At 35.9% G+C, this 6,667-nt stretch overlaps 1 long non-coding RNA gene across 1 annotated transcript; it reads right to left on the bottom strand.

Moving 5' to 3' along the window:
• Positions 1-1,070: 1,070 nt before the first annotated feature.
• LOC137709907 (uncharacterized) lies at positions 1,071-5,231 on the bottom strand. Its single transcript, XR_011064953.1, has 2 exons — positions 5,173-5,231; positions 1,071-1,320 (listed from the first exon to the last, which is right to left on the bottom strand). It is a non-coding gene; the product is annotated as an uncharacterized lncRNA (long non-coding RNA).
• Positions 5,232-6,667: the final 1,436 nt, after the last annotated feature.

Consider the following 6,667-nt stretch of genomic DNA (forward strand, 5'->3'; position numbering starts at 1 on the left):
AAAAGCTCATAGTGATGCTGCAAAACTCAACAAATAAATAGTAGTTACAATTTATAATCCTTGTATAATTTAATAAAAATTTAGTATTTGAGGTTGAAAATACTTACCGATAATTCATGAAGAACAGCATCCTTGACTTCTTGTGGGATAGCTCTCCATGACTTCCACATGAGGGGGCAATGGTACCTAATGACCGACCCAATGTCGGTGGCCAACACACTGTGTTGCTCCTTTGTTGCAGTCGCACGACGTCGAGGATCACATGTAATGGTGATCTTCTCGGTCATGGTGCGAGTGGTATGTGACGTCTTAAGTAGTCTACAAGGGCCCCCGGTTTTCTTTTTTTTTTTTTCTTTTTTTTTTTTTTTTTTTTGACCTATCAAATAAACAAAGTAAACATTAGACGAATTCACTGAAAATTCGGTAGAACCTCCCCTAAAACTATAACATTTCCTAAAACCTGTAGACAATATAACAATAAAAACAATACATCCACCCAACAATTCAAATAGTTTATACAATTTTGGGACGTTAAAACAAAACTTATAACTTGTTGATATGACTTCAATTTACTCAGTGCTACTTAACAATAATTAATATGGGTCAAAATCACAATTCAAATTAACTAGCTAGCATGCTTGTTGTTCTTTGCAAAAAAGGGATCATCTCATCGTTGACAAAGAAAGACGTAAAGTAGGTTGATTGCTATTTAGATTAGCATATTCAGACGAATATAACAACTTTTTGAACTACATATCAAACTGTTCAACCCAATAAAATCCATACCAATTTTTTTTCAGTAAAATTAGTTGGAAAAATGGTTATATATATGTGTGTGCCCGCGTGTGTGTGCATAGTACAAACAATTCAAAATAATACAAATACTGGAAAACATTTTTATCCATTAATGAAGACTATTCTGAATTATTGTTTGCAGTCAATTTGCAAGCTAAAACTTGAGAAAATATTAGAAAACACATGTGCCACTTGTGTATTTGTAAGGAACATAGCATTATGGCTATGAATAAAGATGAAACCAAAAGCAAGCTTATAATGGACACAACAAGCTTACATGTCTGGGACCTTTCTCCATGGACAGAGGAAGCCTCACTAGACTGCTGGGCTTCCTCAGAACTCTGGGGCCGTCGATGAGTCCGCAAGGTGCTTAGTACAGGATGCGTCACCGAAGAAGTCGATGACGCAGGAGCTGTAGACACCGTTGACCCCAAAGGCATGACTAGAGGGACACCCTCCATGGCCATATCAAGTGTGGAGGTGGCAGCAGCACTACCTCCTGGAAAAGGTGTCTGACTGCCCCTACTAGCTACCCGCCAGTTTGATATTAAGTTTGACATTTACAAAAACATTTAATTAAAAATTTACATTCCACAACTTTAATTTGGTTTGGATATACTAAAATATATCCTAACCTTGACAGTTACAAATAAATAAATAAAATCGCAAACAAAAGTTCCAAATACATTCTAAGTTACAAAATATGAATGGAAGACAGTTACAAAACTTGAACAAACCGACAGCAACTGGTACCATGACAGTTACAAAACTTGTTGCATCCCTAACATGTGTAATGCAAATGTGAATGAGGCTGGAATGTGTGATATAGTGGCTCAATGTCTTAGCGAATGGGATAACTATGGTTAAACACGGAGCTCAATTGCCAACAACCAAATAAAATGGGAACTTAGAGCAAAAGCATTCTTAAAATGACATAATGAAATTAATTCCAACTAATTATCAAATGCATGCCTTAACAAAGTCAAAACCAACATATTATCAAATCAATAATAGGCAGCAGTTAGAATCTGTTATATTTAAGTACTTTAACTAATTATCAAATGCTCACTTTCAGAGTTTCTCTCTGACTCAGTATACCCCAATATAAATATTAATTAATTAGTCACACTCAAAAGACGAAGGTAGCTAAGGCCTACACTAAAAATATGATGCTAAAATAAGGGGTAGAACATATTATTTATGGCTCCTTCGAATGAATATAAAGTAAAAGACAAACATAACTTGAATTTGGTATATTTAAGTACTTGAACTGATCAGTTGAACTTGTCAAATGCCTACAAGTTGGCTTAATGAAATTTGAGAAAAAAAAAAAAAAGGAATGAAATTATAGAAGATATTCTACTATCATAAATTTTCGCAAGTAGAGGTAGAAGTTAAGGTCACCCCAGCTAAAAAAAGTTTCTTGCTCTTTCCCTATACTCACGCTAGATAGTAAACACATTACAAAATAAACAACACCACAACATGAAGAAATTGAACAAAAAATGTTCTGATATTATGATGAAGGAAGTTGGGATTACACTCTAAACTCAATTAACAATGAAGTGAGCAAACCAGTTCTTTGCAAGGCCTTCTAAGGTATGGTAAGTTTCAAATTCAAGACATTTCTTCACATCTTCACAATTCATAAACAATAGGAATGATCAAGTAGTGTGCTTGTTTTCAGAGTAGCGTCTTCACAATTCATAAACAAATAGGAATGATCAAGTAGTGTGCTCGTTTTCAGAGTAGCGTTTTCACAATTCATAAACCATATTGTTATAATGTTTCATGGAAAAACATTGATACTGGAATGACAACTAAGTGCTAGCTATGCACCTTAGAACTTATGATTCCCTATGCAAGATGCAATGAATCAAAGGCTCACAAACAAAGATGTCAATCATAGGTTTGTTTGATTGACATCACTCCGAACTCCACGTCTTTGTTAACCCTTCTTAGGAAAAGGAAATAAGTAAGCCACTTATTTATTTTGTCAATGAAACAAGAACTAGCCAGTACACTTTTAGTATAGACAAAACCATGTGACATCCTAATATTTTTTTTAATTATGCATATCACAATATAACATACTTTGTGAAAAATATAGACAAACTATAAATTCTGTGAACATAGTAAAACAGGCAAGATATGATTAAGGCCAATGCAAAATTCAAAAGCGCCAATCCAGTTTTAGTCAAGCATGAGAACAGAGAGTAATGACAACTACAATTAGCCCAGATTTAATTCATTGTTTGTGTTGAGAATATCACGTTTTAAGAATGGGAAAAACAAGAACAAACTCCGGAAATCGAAAACAAATAACCAAGATAAATAACACCAAGAATTTACGTGGTTCGGCAGTATGTGCTTACGTCCACGGGACAGCAACAACAATCTTTCACTATATCAATAATGAGTACAACCAATAATCTTGCCAAATCTCTAGAACTAGGACTTGACGAAAAACCTAAAAGAACAAGAACAAGAAATACCCTATCTCTTTTCTTTTCTCTCGCACACACTTTACAATATTCTCTCACTCTAATCCCTAGAGTGGTATACAATTTATTGTTTTGCTCCCTCCTAAAAATAGTACAATAGCCCCTTTATATAGACATAATAAAGGTCTTCTTCAATAAGGATTACTAATCCTAATTGGAATCTAGTTATGAATCCTTCTCCAATTGAGAAAACAATTTAATCCTCTAAGACTATTAATTCCCAATAGACTTAGGACAACTTATCATGGGCTGGAAAAAACCCAACAATCTCCCCCTCCAGACCATGAGGAAGGTATAACGAAATAGGATTGCTCCTCTTGACCAAACTCCCATTGATCGAATTTTTCATGATCAAGCTCCCCTTGATCGAACTACTCATTAACCAAGACCCTCTTGATTAGACTTCTCTTAACCAGGCTCCCCCTGATCGCAATACCCATTGTCATTGGCAAAGGCAATTATAGACTTCTTTGCCAGAAAACCATCAATCATCTACATTAAAGAAGCTCTTCATCGTAAGTCACAACACCTGCAGTATTGTTCCCATCCTTTTGTTCCTTTTTCCATTTACGACAATGCTTCTTCATGTGACCCTTTTTCCCACAATAGTGGCAGTTGCCATTGAATCTTGTCTCACCAGAATTGTTGCCTCTTTTCTCTATGACAAAGAGTTGTCCAGCTCCAGCGCCTGCACCTGAAGCTTTTCTCCTTGTTTCTTCATTAAACATGCTATCCTTAACAGCATCCATAGACAATACGCCATTAGAAGCCGAATTGCTTATAGTTACGATGAAAGTTTCCCAACTATCTGGCAAGGATCCTAGCAATAAAAGTGCTAGCAGCTCTTCTTCAATATTCAAACCTATAGTGGCTACCTGATTGATCATGTTCTGAAAGTTGTTCAAGTGCTCGGTTACACTAACGTCTTCCGCATACTTCATGTTGACAAGCTCTTTGATAAGGAATGCTTTCTTGGCAGCGGTCTTCTTCTCGAAGAGGGATTCTAACTTCTTCCAAAGAGCTTGCGCATCAGTTTCTTTAGACACATGGTGATAGATGCTCTCATCCACCCATTGTCTAATCGTACCAATAGTTTTACGATTCATCTTGGTCCAATTGGCAGCAGACATATTTTCTGGCTTGCTATTAATACCTTCAATTGGTTCATGGAGATCTTTACAATAAAGCATGTCCTCCATTCTTGATTTCCACGTAACCCAGTTGGAACGAGTGAGTTTCATCATAATTGCACCCTCCATTCTAAACGGATATCAGCCAAACCAGGCTCTGATACCACTTGTTGAGAATATCACGTTTTAAGAATGGGAAAAACAAGAACAAACTCCGGAAATCGAAAAATAACCAAGATAAATAACACCAAGAATTTACGTGGTTCGGCAGTATGTGCTTACGTCCACGGGACAGCAACAACAATCTTTCACTATATCAATAATGAGTACAACCAATAATCTTGCCAAATCTCTAGAACTAGGACTTGACGAAAAACCTAAAAGAACAAGAACAAGAAATACCCTATCTCTTTTCTTTTCTCTCGCACACACTTTACAATATTCTCTCACTCTAATCCCTAGAGTGGTATACAATTTATTGTTTTGCTCCCTCCTAAAAATAGTACAATAGCCCCTTTATATAGACATAATAAAGGTCTTCTTCAATAAGGATTACTAATCCTAATTGGAATCTAGTTATGAATCATTCTCCAATTGAGAAAACAATTTAATCCTCTAAGACTATTAATTCCCAATAGACTTAGGACAACTTATCATGGGCTGGAAAAAACCCAACAGTTTGATGCCCGCGTATAATAATAAGCCAAGAAATTTTTTGCTTTTAAATCAAAACCATGAATTACCTGAACCTTCACTTCCTTCTTCCCTTGCGCGGTAGAAAAGTTCTTGGATGGCTACAAATACAAATGCAAAACAAGTATCAAAGAGAAGATCAATGTAGAACAATTCAACAAAAAAATTGAGAAGAACAATCTACAAGAATCACACTAAGGGTAATATCATTCAATGTTTTATACCTAGAAGCCCACAAGGAATAAAAAAATGATTTTCCTAAGGTGAAGCCACAGTGTCTTCTTTATGCTTAAAGTGTCCCTATTTATACTTCACCAAAACACCAAAAAAGCACAATTTCACAAGGCGATGAATATCTTGTTAAAACCATTAACCAAAAAGAAATTGCAGAGCAAAGAGTAAAAGTTTCTTGGAATCACCCTGTCCACCCCAAAGGAATGAAGCACAATGCACCAAATTTGAGTCGCAATGGAAAAAATGTAAGATGTGATCCGAATATTCACCATTAGAGCTGTATTGTATACACCAATGAAGAAACAATGAAATGTAGGGCTTTCTTGTTTTGAAACAAATCCAAGGTTTTAAGTTTTTCATTAAACCAACCAAGCAAGAATGTGAACTTAAGTGAAATAATCTTATAAGGATGAAAGGCGAGAACGAAGAATCACAGCATTACTTATTTTGTTTACTTTCCGATGAGCCTTTTAGGATTTTAGTGAACCATTTAAAATTTGTAGCAGCCATGGAGAATTCTATTTCCCAATAACTAAGGCTATTCCTTATAAAGCAAAATCAATATGGCTTAATGAAAAAGTATGTCATGTTAAAGGCTAGCTACACCTCCTACTTTACTTTCTTCTCTCTTTGTCCTCCCTATTATTTTCCATTTTTCCAATTTCTTTAAAATCACATTGACCCTAAACTTTCTTGCTTTAAATAATATCTATCACTTAGTCCACCATAATTATCGGCAACACCCACCTTACATTGTCCTACATCGTAAACACTTAGTAATCCAAAGTGTATGCAGATGGCAAGGCTTTATATGAGGCTAGCAAACACCTCAAAAATCCATGAAACTACAACCAGGGATGAATGTATAGCTACATGCATGGAAATTTAACCCAGGATTCCCAATTCCAACCCAATTTCAACCCCAAGTCCCTAACCCAAGATTCCTAATTCCAACCCTAAATCCCTAACCCATTATTCCCAATTCCAACCCTAAATCCCTAACCCAGGATTCCCAATTCCAACACTAAATCCCTAAATGTTGTAATTAAAACAATTCAACAGAAAAATTGAAAAAATTGCACTTATAAATAATTGAATCAAGGGAGATGAATTAAAGGGAACTGGGTGCTTACTAGTAATGTTGTAGCGGCGGGGAAAGGGTATGGCGTCAGAGTGCGGCGGATGCGATAGGGAGAGTGATAGAGAGACAGAGAAACAGAGAGAGTGTGAGAGGGGAAGAAGAGTCTGAGATAGAGAAAGTGCGAGAGAGGGAGAGATGAGCTTGAGTTTAGACAAAATTGAAAGAGAGAT

The sequence above is a fragment of the Pyrus communis genome, chromosome 12 (genome assembly GCF_963583255.1).
Source record: "Pyrus communis chromosome 12, drPyrComm1.1, whole genome shotgun sequence".
Taxonomy (NCBI): Eukaryota; Viridiplantae; Streptophyta; class Magnoliopsida; order Rosales; family Rosaceae; genus Pyrus; species Pyrus communis.